This window comes from Triticum aestivum, chromosome 1B (assembly GCF_018294505.1).
Source record: "Triticum aestivum cultivar Chinese Spring chromosome 1B, IWGSC CS RefSeq v2.1, whole genome shotgun sequence".
In the NCBI taxonomy this organism is placed as follows: Eukaryota; Viridiplantae; Streptophyta; class Magnoliopsida; order Poales; family Poaceae; genus Triticum; species Triticum aestivum.
Window position 1 is genome coordinate 581,433,412 of NC_057795.1, and position 19,068 is coordinate 581,452,479.

The window sequence follows — 19,068 nt, forward strand, 5'->3', positions numbered from 1 at the left end:
AACAGCGGCTTCGAATCCGCAGCAGTGATGGTGAGGGTGGCTCTTCGTCAGTACGTTAACGGCGGCCTAGGGCCGAAGCAAGGCCGCGGACGCGGGCACCAATGATGGCTCAGGGCCGCGGAACCGGGTCGTAGTTGAGACGGGATGAGGCCACGGCGGTTTAGCAATGTCACACTGGCGAGACGACTCGCGGCCTCCAGCACGCGGGTGACATAGTCCTTGCCGACTTGAGGCGACCGGGCGTAGTAGTTAAAGGCGGGGTCGGCGCTCGTGAACATGCGGATGGCGAGCCGGTGCTGGCGGCTGTACGTTGGCCACAACATTGGCGGCTTTGAGGCAGTAGTAGTAGATGCGAGCCGGACCGCTGTGTACTCACACCCGTGCGCGTGGAGCCGAGCAGTGGTAGGCGGGGCCAATCCGAGTTGGAAACAGAGAAAGACCGGCCGACTCTTGACCATCTTTGACTCCCTTCAGGTAACGGGCAGTAGCACCAATTAGTCAAATCCCCTCGTGACTTGCTAAAACAATGAATTGTCTTGGGATCTCAGCTTAGCCTTGCCCAGGTTGACATGACGTACGGCAGCTGGTAGGATCAGCAATCCAATTGAGAGAAAACTGGACCCTAGTCCTTGGACAACTCGAGGACGCACGACTTGACAATTCCGACTTGACAGCAGTTATCGTTTGGAACTTGACGATTTGGCAAAGCAGGTTGCAGCGGAAAACGCCGGTCTCGACGACTTCTTTATTTGATCGCTCATCCAGACGAACGATGGTTGATTTCTTTTTTGAACCCAAATCTCGTGATCCCAGGTCGAAAGTTGAACAGCAAATTTAATCCGCCCCGTAATTGCTCAGATCTGACTTAGACTACTGATAAAAAACATAGCCCATGTAGATTTCTTGTAATCTGGCTCCCCTTTACTGGAAAAGCCGTTAATCTCTCGATCCCTGAAAAAGATCCCTTCAAGAACTCAACACCACCGTGCGCGAGCCCCACGATGAGCGCCAACTGTCGTGGAATTAACACGTCAAATGCCTTAGTGTGAGGACTTAGTCGCGAGGCCAATGCATCTATGTGATAGCTTGAGAGGGGTTGAGCGGAATCGAGAGAACGCAACGCAAGACAAGGGTTTAGACAGCTTTGGGCCCCGGGAAACATCATCCGGTAACAACCCTACATGCTGTTTGAGGCTAGATCTCATTATCATCGCGAGGGAGTTGCCGTAAACCGGCTCTCCTCTAGTTGTGTCTAGCCCTAGAGATTGTTTCTTGCCCCCTTCTTTGGGGAGCCCCGCCCCTCCTTATATATGTTGAAGGGGCGGTTTACATGGCTAGTCCTAGTTGGACTAGGATTATTCTATTACAAGTGGAGTCCTAGTCTTGCTTCCTTTGTAGGAGAATAGTCCTTACGCTTTCCTCATAAACCGGCCCACCATTAAACGTGAACCGGCCTTCTGGGCCTTGGGCCTCATCATCCATTTGACCCGCCCGCCAGGTTATTAATGAACAGTCAAGATCGGGCGGGTTACCCGTGAATCGCCAATCTCCGGGCGGGTTACCCGTGAGTCGTCCAGTCCGGCCGGGTTATACTTCCGGCCGGGTTACGCCGCGGGGTATATCCCCGACAAGTGCCAGTGGGACTGCTTGCTCCCTCCTCCCGTGGCTGGCTATGCTGCCGCCAGGCCATCCCTCTACCCACCCACACATCCTGTTATTTTCTAGCGACGTCAGCCTCACCCCGCAGCCGACCAGTCATCGCTTGTACTCCCCTCAGCGTGGGCATCCGCTGTGGTGGCTTTGCCGGCTCCGGGTGGTTCCCTTCCTAGGCCTGGCCCTCGTCCACCGCATTTGTGCTCTCGGCGCGGTGAGGTCAACATGGTCAACAAAACAACAGCCATCGGAAGAGGCTGCCAGTAGGGTCCCATACAAGGAAATGCCTCCTTATTACGTGCAAAATAATGATTCCTCCACCAGAAAGCTGGGACCCACCGGAAGGGCCTATGTATTTCATGAAAAAAATGTTCCCCACACTGTCACCTCGGACCCACCGGAAGCGCCTCCTTATTACGCACAAAAAAATGAATACCCCCTGCTAGCTGGGACCCAATTTGGTGGGAGGCTGACTTGTGAGCCTACTAAGTTGACGGGGACGGAGGGCTTTGTCAACTTAGTCAACCTGAATGATTCTAGCTCTAGTGACCGTAGGATGTCCATCCAACGGCCATAGTGCTTCTTCAACCTCTGGTCTTCTTGCTCCAGCCGCCCAAAGCAGCGTCGGTCATGCCATATGCCCCTGCCTCCCGTGGCCGTCTGTGTTGCCACGGAGGCCTCACCGCACCCTACTATTCCCACCGCTGGCCAGGCCTGCGGCGAAGGCAGAACATAGCCGAACTAGTGAACCCTCATGCTCCTCTCCACGCGGGCTTCCGTTGCCGCATCTTCCCCATTTCCGCGTCATCCTGTTCCTAGGCCTCGCCGTCATCCACCGCCCCGGTGCTCTCGGTGTGGTCAACATGGTCAAGGAATGACTTCCATCGGAAGAGTACTGTACATGGAGAGGCTGACAACTAGATCCATGGCGGCCGCAAGGAAGTGACTCCTTATTACGCACAAAATAATTATTCCTCCACCTGACAGCAGGGACCCACCGGACGGGCCACCGTATTTCGCCAAAAAAAAATGTTTCCCCCTGACTGCTAGGACCCACCAGCTGCATCTTCGCACGCAAGGAAGTGCGTCCATATTATAGGAAAAATTGATTCACGCCCTTGACTGCTGGGACCCACTAGCTACATCGTCCACGCAAGGAAGTGCCTGATAGTTGGGATCCACCTGGTCGAAATGTACGTAGCGTTGTCATTCTGGTCGCGAACGTGCATGTACATACTGGTCGATGTAGAGGCGCGCGCGTGTCATAGTAGAGGCGCACACATAGCATGTACATGTATGTACATCGGCCAATGTGCAAGAAAGAAAATACGACCATGTACATACATACGGGCGGGGTCTCGAACACCTACTCGCGCATATGTACTGCCAGGGCTCATGTACATGGGTGGGTCGGAACGGATGAACTGCGTTATCGTCGTGTTCATGGGGAGCCAACCGGCTGGGTCGGAACGGAATGCGTCATCATGTTCATCGGGAGGGCTTGGACGGAACAGCCGACGGAAACGAGGCTTGGTGTACCGCACAACGGAGGAAACGACCTTGTGTTCAACCGGCCACGGTCGAAACGGGATCCTGTTCATCGGGAGGGGTCTGGCGTACCACAAAACGGAGGAAACGGATTTCTGTTGGACCTCCTACGGTCGAAACAGGGTCATGTTGATCGGGAGGGGTGTGGCCTACCGCAAAACAGAGGAAACAGACTTGTGTTAGAGCACTACGGTCGAAATGGGGGTCCTGTTCATCGGGAGGGGTGTGGCGTACCACAAAACGAGACCCCATGGGATATTGTTCATCTCCACCGTCGACTTCCTCTAGCCTCCACGGGCTACTATTCATCCTCCGTCGACCTCCTCCAGCCTCCACCTATGACTGTTCATCCACGGGCTCCTATTCATCCAGGCTCGACTGCGCGCTCGTCCATCGGCTACTGTTCAACCAGCCCTCTCCACGGTTTCCCGTTCAACCACCCCTCCACCGGCTACTGTTCATCCAGCCCTCCACCGGCTACTGTTCAACCAGGCCTCCACGGGGTCGTCCCGTTCATCTAGCTTCCACGGGGTCCTGTTCATCCAGCCCCAACCGGCTCGACCAGGGTCCTGTTCATCCAGAGACAACACCACGGGGTCCTGTTCATCCACCCACACCGGGAACTGTTCATCCACCCCCCAACAACGCTCACTGTTCATCAAGAGAAGGAGGCAACAGGGTTCGATCGGCTTCAGTTAGCAGTAGTAGCGAAGGAATCACTCGGGTTCAGTAACGTAGCTAGTGCAATCGCTCGGGTTCAGTTAGAACCCAACGTCTCGCTCGGGTTCAGATAGAGCCCAACGCCTCGCACACACGCGTGTACGTGTACGAGAGAAACACGCATCGCTCGGCCCCCAATCACCCACCGTAACCGGGAACTCCCCGAAATTTTCCTCGCCCTCGCTTCTACCACGGGGTTTTCCGTCATGGACGGCCCAAAGAATGTCATGCAGCTGCGTCTCCGGCCCGCCCAGGACGAAAAGCCCATTTTCTTTCATGATTTTTTGTCATAGAAGTAGGAGCCCACCACATCTATGATGATACCTGGTTTTGTCACAATTATCGTCATAGAAGTGTCATAAGTATGACAAGTTTTTTTCGTTCGGCCCAAAATGTCATGGATGTGTCTTTTTTGTAGTGTCTTCACGTGCTCCTAGGTAAATGAGAGGAAAAAGAAAGAGAGAGAGAGAGAGAGTGAAAAAATATCACTAGCCAGCCAACCCTATGGTATGAGCGAATGATATGGGTACCTCTTGATGACATGACAATCTTATACATCCAGCTGCTCTAATGTGTTCTCTTCTTTTGCAGATAAAAAAAGACCCGAAAGTGAAAATTGTGCTGCACTATAACAATCTCGTCGAATGCCTTGATCTCCATTTTATGGAAATTGATTTGATCGACTATCGAGGCAGCACATCTGAGATTAAATTGGCCAGGTTCTTTGTTCTGGAGGCAAGTGTGCTCAAGTTAATGAGGTTTGGTGTTCTCTGGTGCAATAATGAATGGCGTGCTAATCACAGCAAGCGTCTAAGCCTAAATGACAAAGTCTTCACAGAAGCTGAATTTGTTTTTGAAACATCAAGTGGCTAGAGACTCGAAAACTTATTTTCCCATTAGTGACTTGTTAGGGCAGTGGATTTTAGTTTGTACGATAATGCTGCATCCACCTAAAGTAACGAAAGTTCTTATGTAAACTTCCTAGTAATTCCCTCTTCATAGGTGCAACATTACTCCTAACATTTGTAATATCAGTTTGAAACTTGTAATATTGCCGTGTCCTATTCCTACGTTTTCAAAATCCTGCGAATCAAACATGTCCTGAGTTGGTGATGATGTTGTGCCTGCCATCTTTCACTAATAGCCGTCGAATCTAGATCTGACGCATACAAACCAAACTTCTCCAGTTTTGCAAAAAGATGCCCGCACTTGTTCCCTATCAACAAACAACTCCTTGTCTCTCACAATCAGCCTTATCTCCTCCCCACCGCATCTAGAAGGCCATGGAAAAATCTGGTGCGATGGCCACTGCCGGCGCCATCCACCCCCCAACCTTGGTGTTCCATGCAATGCACGGGCATCTACACACGGGAAATTATGTCGAACACGGCTAGTTGTAAGCTGGCTAGCTCTACTGCCATGATGATAGTGACTGCAGACTGTGAGGCTGACTACGGTATGCCGAACACGGGGCCTATACTCAGGTGTCATCTCTGACACAGGGTCTTGTCAGTTCACTATGAGGAGCAGCACATAATAATTTGACCAACAGGTAGTACAATGCTACTACATTGGTAGTACTACTAGTGGTACTAGCACCACCGTCTGGATTTAGTAGTACTACCACGTCCATCTGGATTTTTGTATTTGACTAGCAATATCTAGTAATGCATGTCACAAAAAACGTACTACTCCCTCTGTAAATAAATACATGGTGTATTGTTTTATTCCTATCAGCGAGAGAACTTAATGTCTTTTTGCTAATTAATAGGATTACATGCAATGAACTAACCACTGCATGTCATGTTTGGTAGTCTCAAGTCATTGAAAGCATGCACGGCCCACATCTCTCATTGGTTGATATGTCACGAAATAAGAAACGAGGAGGGAGTTAATGTACCGCGCCTAAGTGTTTTGGGATTATTTGGTTTTCGTAAGGTGACTTACACAACATTTTTGGTTACATGCATTAACATTTTATTAGTTAAATCAAAGGTCAAAACTTGGCGCAAAATGCAAAGGGGACCAATAAACCACTAAACATCAAACTTCTCTCGTTTGGCCCAAACTAGAGGTCCGGTGAGATGGCTATACTACACTGGCACGGAGGGGGACGCAACTTCATTGACTTACTGCACCTGCCTTTGAGTGCATGACACGTGGGCCCAACAGGTGGCTGGCCCATCATACAACCAAAGGTAGGTGCAGTAGAGGGCCGAGGAGTAGATGACCAACACGCACGTGAATTCAATGCAGTCTGCACTTCTCATATAAAGGCTCCCCGCCAGTCCAATCTAGTACAAAATCCTACGCACCTACGCACGCTAACCAAGGGCAAGAGTGATCACTCCAATCGCAAGATAAGTTGACTAGAAGCTAAGCTAGACCCATGGAGGAGATGAGCGCGAGCATCAGCCGGTTGTGCCAGATGGTCCACGATGCCGGCCTGCGGCCCGACACCGAGGAAAGACTCCAGGTAGTGCTTTAGGCCGCCAGGGCGAGGGGCCACTTGGACGACAGCTTCGTTTCCTTGTTCGACGAGGTCCTCGTCGGCTTCCTCGACAAGTTCACCGTCGTCAAGAAGCTCACGGACGACCTTGACGTACGCCAACAGCTCACGCGCCCAGGCTCTAGGATGCCCGCCACCCTCAACGGCCACTATGGTGACAACCTCCTTCGATGCACTGGTAGCCCTGCGACTGCCCGCCGTCGCACAGGAGAATGTCCACCTCAGCGCCACGCTCGCCGCGCAGCGCCTGGCGCAGCAAGACACCATCAACATAATCACCCACGTCTATGCACAAATCATTCACAAGGACTAGTACATGCAAGGGGAGGACCATAGGACGCTGGCATTCTTGGACCGCAGGGCAACCTTGGACGACATTGTTCAGAAGCACATTGAGCTCGCGGCCAACGCTGCTCCTCCTCACACGTTAGTTGGTGACCCAACGCACTAGGGCGTGAGGATGTTGTTAATGGATCCGTATGTATTATTATCTTTCCGTGAAATCCATGTAGTAGTATATGTTACTACTTGAGATATCTTACCTTTCGCATCAACTTTATAATTTTCATACGTACTCCATGCATGAACCGCGCAAAAACCAAACTTCTCATTACTCTAGGGAAAATCGTTATTTCTATCTATCTGTCACGCCATGGAGCAGAACCAAATTTTACAAGTTACAAGTTCAAAAGGAAAAGCCCGTTGTGTTCGTGTCGCACCCCCACGTGGTTGGTCCGACACGCCGCTCAAGGGGGAATGCATGATGTGTTGCATTTTCACTTACAAGTAGGACCGTAGTTGAGCAAACCGACTATCGGCAAAACCCCACCCTGCTCAGCGCGCGATGGCTGAGAAAACAGGAGGGAGAAGAGATGGGTGTAGCACAGACTCCAAGAAAATTGGTGTCGGATGGGACTCATGTGGCTGGCGTGTGTCGTACTGCTAGACGTGAATGCTAGTTATGGCGGATGCCACCCCACTATATCGAGCCTATATCGGGGTGCTGGTTATGTAGAACAAATTTCCTGGAGTCTGTGCTCAGCCCTCCTCTATCTCTCTTCTCAGCCAGCCAGCAGACGCACGGAGCCCATCGTCTGTTTGCTCATATGCGGTCCCACATGTCAGTGAAAACGCAAGAGGACCCACTGAACCTGCACATCTTTCACGTTGGCATGCTGGTGATGAAAAACAAATCCAATAAAGATCTTCGATGGCCGCTTTTGGAGTTACTCAAGAGTAGTAAGATTCTATTTATAGTTTAACCCAAGATGCACATCACGTGGCTTCAACTACCACACCATTTTCTTGCATGACATGACCTGGATGCTGGATGTCCCACATGTCGGCAAAAGGAGGAAGACCTCAACACAATCTTCGGTTGTGCTCTTAGATTAGACTAATTGTGCTAACTCAAAATTTTATTGTGTAGAATGGATGCAAGTTTTGGTATTGGGAAGAAGAGTACATCGATATATTGATAGAGCACAATTTAGTAGATGTTCTAGAACTTTTAGCTAGCATAGAGGCTAGAGATGAGACTAGTGCACTTGTTGATAGAATAGAGGCTACACATGAGACTAGATGTGAGGAAGCTACGTATACTTCTTTACACTCGAAGAAGAAAGAAGCACGCAAGATCAAGCCTCCGCAGATCAACAATGAATGCATCAAGAAGGCACTAATCCAACTTATAGGAGCAGTTATGGAGTTGGATATCTTCTAAAATGCATTCTTGTGGTTCTTGTTTTCTTTGGTCTTGCTTTTCTAGTTAAATTTTGGTGATGTATTTACATGTACCAAAAATCAATGATGAAAAAAGATATGTGTTTGCAAATAAAAATGTACGCGGCCGGGATGAGTCCGTGCGTTGGGCGCACGACCACCGCATCCGAGAAATGGCTCGGACACGACCCCATTGCCCTACGAAAATAGACAGAATCTGGGCAAAACGAAGGTCCACTTGGGGTCGTGCGTTGGAGTTGGCCTTACAAGTGGGACCGCAGTTGAAGAAACCGACTATCGGCAAACCCCCACCTCGCCCGCCGCCCGATGGTTGAGTTAGAGAAACGATGAGGTTGAAGAGATAGCTTTAGCACGTACTACAGGAAATATGGTGTCAGATGGAAGTTGTGCTGGTGGCATGTGCCGTATTCCTGGACGTGAATGCTAGTTCTGGCCCATGCCACCCTACTACTATATAGTATTAGTATCGAGGATTCGAGGTGCTGGTTACGTACAACGAGCACATTAACATATAGCCCACCTCACACTGTGGCCAAATTTCTCGGAGTCTGTGCTAGGTTAAAAGTGTTCTTTGTGAGAGTGGGTGGCTGGTCTCAAGTTTAAAACTTGTTGTATTGTGTATACGTAGACGTAGAGATAGTGCAGCAGTTCTGAAAGTTTGAACTCAAACATCAGAATGCAATTTCTACTGGACTCATCCAAGGACCTAGGATGATGGGATTCGTAGCTACAGTAAAAACACCCACCCGACGTGCGAAGCATGTGAAGCTAGTAGAAATAGTGTACTATTGTTGATTGGCGCCAGTCAGCAGGGTCACAACAAAGAAGATAAGGGAGATCAAACCGCTCCTGGACCGTTGGGTTCCTTGTAATGATGTTATTAGTTGAGTCGATAATGGTCTTGAACGAACCTACCATGCTAGCCAAGTTGCTGACATCGCACCGATCAATGAGTTCCTCCACCATGTCATCTTTCAGATCGGTGCAAGAATAACGGGGCCGTTTTTGGGCTGTTCCCTCCATGGAGAAGATGATCGAACAATGGCAGAAGGAAGGGTGAAGGCAAATGGAGGAGGGAGAAAGAGCGTGCGACAGCAGTTCCAAATCGAGAAGGAAAGGCGAAGAGTCGATGGACGATTGCCAGTTCGCCACGGTACACGAAGAGGCGCCCCGTCCTACACGTGCATTCGAAAATTGTACAAAAGGACTCGCTGTCATCTCACTGACATGTTGGAACGGGACCACATGTCAACGAAACATGGTGTGTAATTTCTCGTGCAAAATGCGATCTGGCTGCGTTGGCCCGAGGTGCCGCATTAGTTATTAACCTTTATTTTTTTAACATACAATCTGAGTGGATAGCTCCTATGGTCATCACACATGAGCGGATATATAGGTGGGCTAGGTGGGCAGGCGGCAACAATGTGAGTGCTAAATGAGTTGATCCAATGCTAGGTTTTGTTCGGATTTTCCAACTATGACCATTGGATAGAGTGAATCAATGGCTTACGTTCAAAGTTATTCTCATACTATAGAATGGTATAGGAACGTGGGGAGATTTGGTTGATTTTATATCGCTGAATAATATAAAATATTATGAGTGCAGAAGCTCCATCGCGAGGTTTGTTGCTCCTTCTCGGTCATCAGGAATCTATGTTCTTCCACTCTTTCATTTAAGACATGAGCTTTGTTCATCCTTTTGCCGACACGCGCGACATCTATATGCCTCAATTTTAAAAATCATACTATATGCCTCCATGACACGCGGGACATCTAGCATCAAGGTGGCATGTCATGCAAGAAAATTGAGATACGCAGTGCATAAGTGAGTCATGCACTTTGATGGCACTAGTACTACACAATATTTTTTCTCCTCGATGGCACGTGAGTAGTGCACGTACTCAATGACAGAGCATGGGATGGTAGCCATGGACATGGCCGGCCCTTTTTGAAGAGAGTACTAATAAATAACTTTGATGTGTCCCGTCAACTCGATGAGAAGCTTGCTTACTACGCATTCTCCCTCGCCAATGTGTGCGTAGTGGCTCGCAGCACGAGGAGAAACTTTTGCTTACAAGCGGTGGACGTGCAGTAGTTCATTTGGTGTCAGATTGCCAGAAGTACTACTATAGTACCATCATTATTGTTCGACTTCTGGAAGAGGAGAAGATCCAAGTGCAAGGTCACCTACTAACCTAGTACAATACTACTATAGCCAAAGCTGGTCCACCTTTTTAGAGCATGGTTAATTAATATAGGCGGCTCTTGCAGCTACACATCATTTAGAGCAAGTACTCTCTTCGTAGGAACAAAGGAAGTGAAACAAAAGTTGGAGTGAATGCTAGATTGCCAACTAAAACATGATTACATAGGGAAAAAAATCCTATAGCATTCTATCCTATTAATCAAACAACCAATGTAGGAAATATATGAGGGGGGTCTCTCCAACAGTGTTCCTCGGCTCGCACCTAGCATCACGGTGGTCGAACTTGGAGTCATTCATCTGGTACACGTGGGATCTCAGATCTGGATACAAGGTGACGCGACCTCTCACTTCATCCTCCATTTGAAGCGATGCGCCGGTGGAGGGCTGGCATACTCCAATATTAGGTTGGCTCTATGTGATGTGGAAACTTCATATACTAACCGGATGCTTGCTATACTACTACGGTACTCACACTCCAAGAAGTGACTCAAAAACCATTCATAAATTGAGTCTGTGACATGCATTTGCAGATGTACCATTCATTACATACAACAAGTCATCAACACACAATGACAACAAAGATACATGTTGGATTATAGATTATTTCCAACAAAACATTCTAGTAAATACCGAAGTTTTCATCACACAACAAATAACAAGCAATGAAATGAACTTCAACTCAACCAATCCTCGGTGTTGGAAATGCTTGCTTTGAACCATAGGTGCTCTAGGAAGGGCCAGCTATTGTCAATATCGAGAGCAACGCAGGACTAGGCTGAAGCAGAATATATCAGGACCAGGGTAGGGAACTACCACAATGTCCAAGGTATAGATACAGTTGCTTCTCATAAATGGTAGTAACGTTGTGTCAACAGCAGCTGTATCTCCTTTAACCATCATTGGATAGTTTGGTCCAAGGAAGAGCGAGTTTTCTCCAAGACTATCAATACGTTACCAAGGAGAAGGTGTTGGCGCTAGCACACTAGTATCCACCCGGAATACCCTGCAACGAGTGTTGGAATTGGTCCAGAGAGGGTGACTATCGGTGTCAAAACCGGCGGATCTCGGGTAGGGGGTCCCGATCTGTGCGTCTAGGCTAATGGTAACCGGAAGCAAGGGACACAATGTTTACCCAGGTTCGGGCCCTCTCGATGGAGGTAAAACCCTACTTCCTGCTTGATTAATATTGAAGATATGAGTAGTACAAGAGTAGATCTACCACGAGATCATAGAGGCTAAACCTAAGAGCTTGCTTATGATGGTATGATTGTAATTGTGATCGGGCCTTCTAAGGACCATCCTTTCCGGTTTATATAGACACCGGAGAGGGCTAGGGTTTACATGGAGTCGGTTACAAGGAAGGAAACACAATATCCGGATCGCCAACTTGCCTTCCACGCAAAGGAGAGTCCCATCCGGACACGGGCCGAAGTCTTGACTCTTGTATCTTCACGCTTCAATAGTCTAGACGATGTACATAGTCCATCTGTCCGGATACCCCCTAATCTAGGACTCCCTCAGTAGCCCCTGAACCAGGCTTCAATGATGATGAGTCTGGCGCGCAGTCTTGTCTTCGGCATTACAAGGCGGGTTCTTTCTCCGAATACTCCAAAGTAATTATCGAACACCTCAACCGTGTCCGGATCCGCAAAATGATCCTCACATATCGCCGTAGAGAGAATGATATTTCACAAATGCAATCTGCTAGCAACTTTCTAGACAACGCGACATGTCATCAAGGTCGGGTCATTATTCGAACCATTTTCCTACAACCAGCCACAGCGCATATCGCGAGGCGGTTTCCTTGACACGTCTTGTCAAAGCAGAGACCGTGTCCCCTTATTACGGGATTCTCATCAATATGGGTATGGGTAATCCCACCATGCCATCAATCGTGGCGCTTGGGAGGTGAGCGATTCCCAATGGGCAAGTGGGGAGGCGCACCACTTCCGTCGCCTCTATAAAGGGATAAGAGTTCCCCATTTTTACCCACGCCTTCTTCCTCCTTTGCCCACTCTTGCCCCCTCGAGCTCCAGCTGCCTAGTACAAGTTTTCTCCGCACGGCTAAACATGTCCAGAGCAGGAGGCAAGTGGGTGTCTTCCACCGTGAAGGAGAAGAATATCGCGAATCTTCGGGCAGCCAGATACTTGGCCGCAGACATAGCGCACCGGCTACCAGACGTCTGGCAGGTCATTCCAACCCAAGGACCCCACGAGAGGGTCGTGTTTCTCGCCCACTTCGTCCGTGGGCTGGGGTTTGCACTTCACCCCTTCGTCCGCGGGCTCATGTTCTACTACAGGCTAGATTTCCATGATCTAGCCCCAAACTTCGTCCTCAACATCTCAGCGTTCATTGTCGTATGCGAGGCCTTCCTCCGCATCAAGCCTCATTTCCGCTTGTGGCTGCAAATCTTCTGCGTGAAGCCAAAGATTATGAGCTGCCAACAAGCGGAGTGTGGAGGAGCCATGGTGGGCAAGATGCCTTACGTCACCTGGCTTGACGGCTCCTTTGCGGAAACCGTGAAGGGGTGGCAGTCGGGGTGGTTCTACATCACCGAGCCGCGTGACACCAACTGGGCGGCGGCCCCCAAGTTCCGATCCGGAACTCCCATGCCGCTCACCTCCTAGGAAAAGAGGGGCCTGTCCTGGGGCGAATCTACACAGCTGACCAAACTCCAAAACTGCATCAAGAGCATGAAGGACAAGAACATCAAGCTTGTCAACGTGATCCAGGTCATGCTCGTTCGCTGGATTCTGCCGTGCCAAATGCGGGCATTCAATCTGTGGGAGTTCGTGCCGGCCGAACACCAGATGCTTCAGAGGCTCTACGGCATGAAGCACAAAAACACGTGGAAGGCATTGTTCAAGGCCTCCGAAGTACCTCCTCCCATATCCGAGGACCGTGGGCTCCACACTGAGCGACCTCCTAGTTAGGTGAGTTCTCAGGCTCCCACTGGATTCGGTTCTTCCCAATATATTCATGGTGGAGCCTTAAGTAATTGTGTATATTTTTTCAGGATTATGTGGAGACAGCGGAGCAGATTGACTGTCCGGCTCCGCTGCCAGAAAGCCTAGCTAATGCTCTCCTAACGGAGATGCTGGTCCCGGTGCCCTACAAGGTGCCGGAGAAGATGGCCGATAAGAAGGCCCCGGGGATCCGAAAGGGTCTCCGACGTAAGGTTGCGCCGGAAGCCTCATCCAAAGACGACAAGGCACACACCTCCCCCGAAGGGGAGCAAGAAGAAGAAGAGGAGGCCGACCAGGTGGCCAGAAAAGGACGTCGGCGCAAGGCCGTCATACCCACGTCGTCTGATGACGACGAGACAGATTCTTCCCACGAAGGCGGGGGGAAGCAAGAAGAAACTCTACCTCCCCGCACTGGGGAGGAGAAAAAGAGGAAAGCCGCCCCGGAGGGGGAGGCTGGGTCATCCAAGAAGGGAAAGGTGTCCCTTCCGGACTACTCCACCACCGCCGCCAATAGCGAGGAGGGGTGGCTGCCCAGAAAGAAGCCCCTAGTGCGATCGTAAGTATCCACACTCTATCGTAATTTTGCTTCATAGTTTTGTTATAACGGCGAACTTGCACGTAGCCCGGCTAGGGTCCATCCCGTGGTATCTTCTTCGGATGGATCCTTGAGCGATTTGGAGATGAACTCGCTCCCGACGACCACCACTCCTCAACACGCGGATGACACGGAGGTGTTGTCCCAAAGTCTCCCAGAGCGGGGGGAGGTGATTCTGGAGATGCCCCAAGGCGGAATTCCAGATGTCGGACACGCGGGGTTCAAGATCCCCGTGGATCGTGTCGGTGAGAGCCACAATAGGCCGGGCTCTTAGCCAAACACTGTTCTAGAGACTTTAGTGGTTCCGGACTCAGGCGGGCAGCCCCTCCTTAGGGAGGGTGAGACATCTATGTCAAGGACTTCCGTTGCACCCGAGGCGCCGGATTGTCTGCTGGAAGCGCTTCACGGCGCTTCCATGGATGAAGAGCACCGTACTCTTATGAGTGCTGTGATTCAGAAGATTTCGTCCGCCAAGAGCGGGCTAACCGAAGCTTGCACTAGCCTCCTGACAGGCTTTGAGGTAAGTAAAAAATATGTGAAATTACCACCCGATAGGTGGTAGCCCCTGATACTCTGTTTGGTGTTCGGAAAGAAAAACCAAACGGAGGGTCAATTATAATCCACAGGAGTCTAATAATAAGTGTTAATGTGAATAAGCAGGCTGTGCTGCTTGCTGCTGCTGTCCGCACAGGCGATTTCGCCGGATTAAAACGAGATCTGGAGCAGGCGCAGGGAGAGCTCGACCTCACGAAGAGGCAGCTCGAAGAGAGCAAAGGTGAGTAATTCCCCGCTCTCACATAATGAAGGGTATATAAAATTAGTTATTCTAACGACGAAGCCTCGTGATTTTGTAACAGGGGCCACCACCGAAGTGGCCTCTCTGAAGAAAGCACTGTCCGAGACCGAAGACAAGGCGGCCTTGGAACGCACAGAGCGCGAGAAGCAAGATGCCAGAGTGGGCGAGGTACAATAAGAGCTCCAGGAGCTCGGCAAAAAGTTCGTGTCTGTGGATCATGAGCTTAAGGCAAAAGAGGCCAAGCTTGTGAAGGCCCTTTCTAGTATAAAAGACGCCAAGGCCGAAGCCGAGAAGGCACAGCAGGAAGTCTAGGAGGCCAAAAAGATAGCGGCGGGTAAGAAATTCTTTATGCAAAGCAAACATGTGGAGGATGCGTTTCTTTTACTTACCCGAGTTCGGAGCCCTCCAGGGGCATTCGGACATCTGCCATGCAGCATATCAGATGCCGCGGAGTTCTACTGTGCCCAGGAGGGGAGCTGAACGGAGAAGCTGTTCTGGTCCCAGTATGCTGGGGCCGAACAACCAATGCCTCTGAGTGACCAAATGAAGCAGTTGGTCGAACTCCACAGGGCGGCCGAAACGGCTATGAAAGGTTTCATAGTCCGGATGTGGCCTGGTGAGCCCATGCCGGCTAGCTACTTCGGCCTGATCAAGCGGATGGTGAATGCCTGTCCGCGGCTCGGAGTCATCAAGTGATCCGTTTGCATTGAGGGTGCCCGCCGGGCCTTTGCCCGCGCGAAGGTGCATTGGGGCAAGCTGGATGCGGAGAAGCTGGTGAAGGACGGGCCGCCGGAGGGCAAGGCGCATCGCTATCCAGAGAAGTATTACGATGGCATTATGAAGGGCGCTCGTCTCGTGGACGATGAATGTACCAAGGACACAATTTTAGAATGAATTCACTTCTGTCATGTTTGTAATTTAAGGACGAAGTTACTTGCACTATGTAGCGCTTTTGTTATTTAAAATATTACCTTCTGTGCGGATGTTTCTAAAATTCTGAAAGTAGGCCAGTCGTCGGCTTCCACCCCCACATAACTAGTACTGGGGTGTTGGTGGAAACCCGGACACTCTTTATCCAAATGTTTGGTCCCTTAAGGAGGTGTCCGGCGCAGCGAACAAGGCAATCGGACTATGCGGCTTTATAACTTTCACTTAGCCATAGAAGTCTACAATTTTAAATTTCGGCGAAGCCCCTAGAATCCGGAAGGACGAATTGGGGCGCTATATATGCCTAGACCGGACGAAGCCAATTTATCACCTAAAGCGGCAAAATCATTAGGGATTTTAAGACCTCTCGAACAACGACCAACTCTCGCCACATCATGCCGGTCAGTTTTCGGCTTTCTCTACTGAGGTGCTCGTCCGGAAGAACCGGGACACAATCGCAGTAGTTCTCCCTGCGCTGCCTTAGCCAATATAACGGAATGTAAGGTACCAAAATAAGGGAGCCGGGCTAACCCAACTGTAGACCCAAGACATGATTCGGAGCTGATGCATATAGTGCTATAAGTTCGGGGTGCCGCACTGTTGAAAGTGTTCGGACTTGACTTGCCATATTATGGGGCGCCATCAGAAGCCCCTGGCAAACTGAACGTACCAAGGTGTACGAATGCAATATCAAATAAACATTTGCGAGAAAAAATGCTCAAATAAGACTGATAAGCTGACGCTATATGTGATCTCCCATTGATGAATAATACGTTTAAGCGTATGTTTACAATGAATGCATTAAGCGGAGATAAATAGGACTATTTGACATGTCCTATCCAGGGGCAGGTTACGTACAGATAGATAAAACAGGTATAACGATCGTAAATAGATTCCACCTGGGTGTTTCCTTTTGTGCACAAAGCCTGTTTCCTCCTTGGTTTTCTCTCCTATGTAAGTCCAGCAATCCGGCTCTTCTGAAGAGGTTGCACTAAAGCAATATCCTAAAAGGTAAAAGGGAAAGATTATGAAGTTATGTTGCGGGGATACCGCACTATTGACTGAGTCACTGCTGCGCCTCCGCCTATGCCCATGGTATTTTGAGTGCGTAATTGTGTACGCGTGGCACGAATGCTTCTTTAATGGGGTGTAAGCAGAGGATGGATTGCTAATTGTGCTCTTGGCGTGCCTGATTATCCTGTTGCGGGGTGCTCCGGACTCGGTTGACGGTGCTTGAGGTTGTCGTTGCCGGATTGGTGGTTTGCTGGAGTAGGCCACATTGTACCTCTGCCGCGAGGGCTGTAGTATGCTCTTCTATACGGAGAGAGCGGTCCATGTTTCCGTTGACTGTTATGACCCTGCACGGGCCTGACATCTTGAGCTTGAGGTATGCATAGTGTGGTACCGCATTGAATCTAGCGAATGCGGTTCGTCCGAGCAGTGCATGGTAACCACTACGGAAAGGGACGATATCGAAGATTAACTCTTTGCTTCAAAAGTTTTCTGGAGATTCGAAGACCACTTCCAATGTTATAGAGCCCGTACAGCGGGCCTCTACTCTTGGAATTACACCTTTAAAGGTGGTTTTGGTGGGCTTGATCCTTGAGGGGTCGATGCCCATTTTGCGCACTGTGTCTTGATAAAGCAGGTTCAGGCTGTTGCCGCCGTCAATAAGGACTCACGTGAGGTGGAATCCTTCGATGATTGGGTCTAAGACCAATGCGGCTGAGCTGCTGTGACGGGTGCTAGTAGGATGATCCCTACGATCAAAGGTGATCGGACTAGCTGACCATGGGTTGAACTAGGGGGTGACTGGCTCCATCGCGTAGACGTCCCGTAGTGCTCGCTTCCGTTCCCGCTTGGGGATCTGAGCAGTGTAGATCATGCTGACCGTTTTCACCTGGGGGGGGGGGATTTCTTATGTCCCCCCGTGTTCAGACGCCGGGGCTCCTCGTCATCGTCGTTGTGCAGCCCCGTGTCCTTGTTTTCGGCATTTATTTTGCCGACCTGTTTGAATACCCAACAATCTCTGTTGGTGTGGTTAGCTGGCTTGTCCGGGGTGCCATGAATTTGGCACGAGCATTCTAGTATACGGTCCATACTGGACGGTCCCTGATTGTTTCTTTTGAACGGCTTCTTGCGCTGACCGGACTTGGATCCGCTGAATCCGGATTTTACTGTCGTGTCTTCAGTGTTGTCGCCGTTGTTCCGTCGCTTATGTCTGTTGCGTCGTGGATTGCCGTTACTGTCGTGGACATCTGAAGTGCCAGAATGTGGCGTGGTGCCGCTGCGAGCCAGCCAGCTCTCCTCGCCCGCGCAAAAGCGGGTCATTAATGTTGTGAGAGCTGCCATGGACTTGGGTTTTTCCTGGCCGAGGTGTCGAGCAAGCCAGTCGTCACAGATGTTATGCTTAAAAGCCGCCAGGGCTTCGACGTCCGAAAAGTCGACTATTTGGTTCTTTTTAGTTAGGAATCGGGTCTAGAATTACCTGGCCGACTCTTCGGGCAGTTGAGTAATGTGGCTCAAGTCATCGGCATCCGGAGGTCGCACATATGTGCCCTGGAAGTTGTCGAGGAATGCGTCTTCCAGGTTTTCCCAACTGCCAATGGAATTTGCTGACAGGCTGTTTAGCCAGTGCCGGGCTGGTCCTTTGAGCTTAAGGGGAAGATACTTGATGGCGTGTAGATCGTCTTCGCGGGCATGTGAATTTGGAGAAGGAAATCTTTGATCCACACTGCAGGGTCTGTTGTGCCATCGTATGATTCGATGTTTACGGGTTTGAACCCTTCTGGGAATTCATGATCCATCACTTCGTCAGTGAAGGAGAGGGGGTGTGTGGCGCCTCTCTGCCGGGCTATGTGGCTACACAGTTCGAATTGGTCTGGGTTGCTGTGTTCGGCCCGGCCAGATTTGTTGATAGAGTATCCGGCGTGACGGTCATCATCGCGCGTTGGGGCACGCCCCCGCGATCCGTAGATCGGTCTTGGTTGTCCTGCCTTGTTTTCCAGTATATCTTGCAGGTCTTGCCTGTTACCGCGGGCCGTAGTGTATTGGCGTGGGGTGCGGGCTGGTATTCGGGCTGATATCCCAGTTTTTCCGGGCCACGGGGTGGCCGGTCAGCCGTTTGGTGCTCGAGTCCGTATTCCTCGGCTGCCAGGACTTCAGTCCATCTATCTATGAGCAGGTCTTGATCAGCATGGAGTTGCTGCTGCTTCTTTTTCAGGCTCCTCGCAGTGGCAATAAGCCGACAGTTGAAGCGCTCTTGCTCCATGGGATCCTTGGGCACGCCGAACTCGTCGTCGCCGAGGCTAATCTCGTCTTCGGAGGGGGGCATATAGTTGTCCTCCTCCGGATATCCGTCAGTCGCCTGTTCGTCTGGGCTGACCTGCTCATTTTCCTGTTCG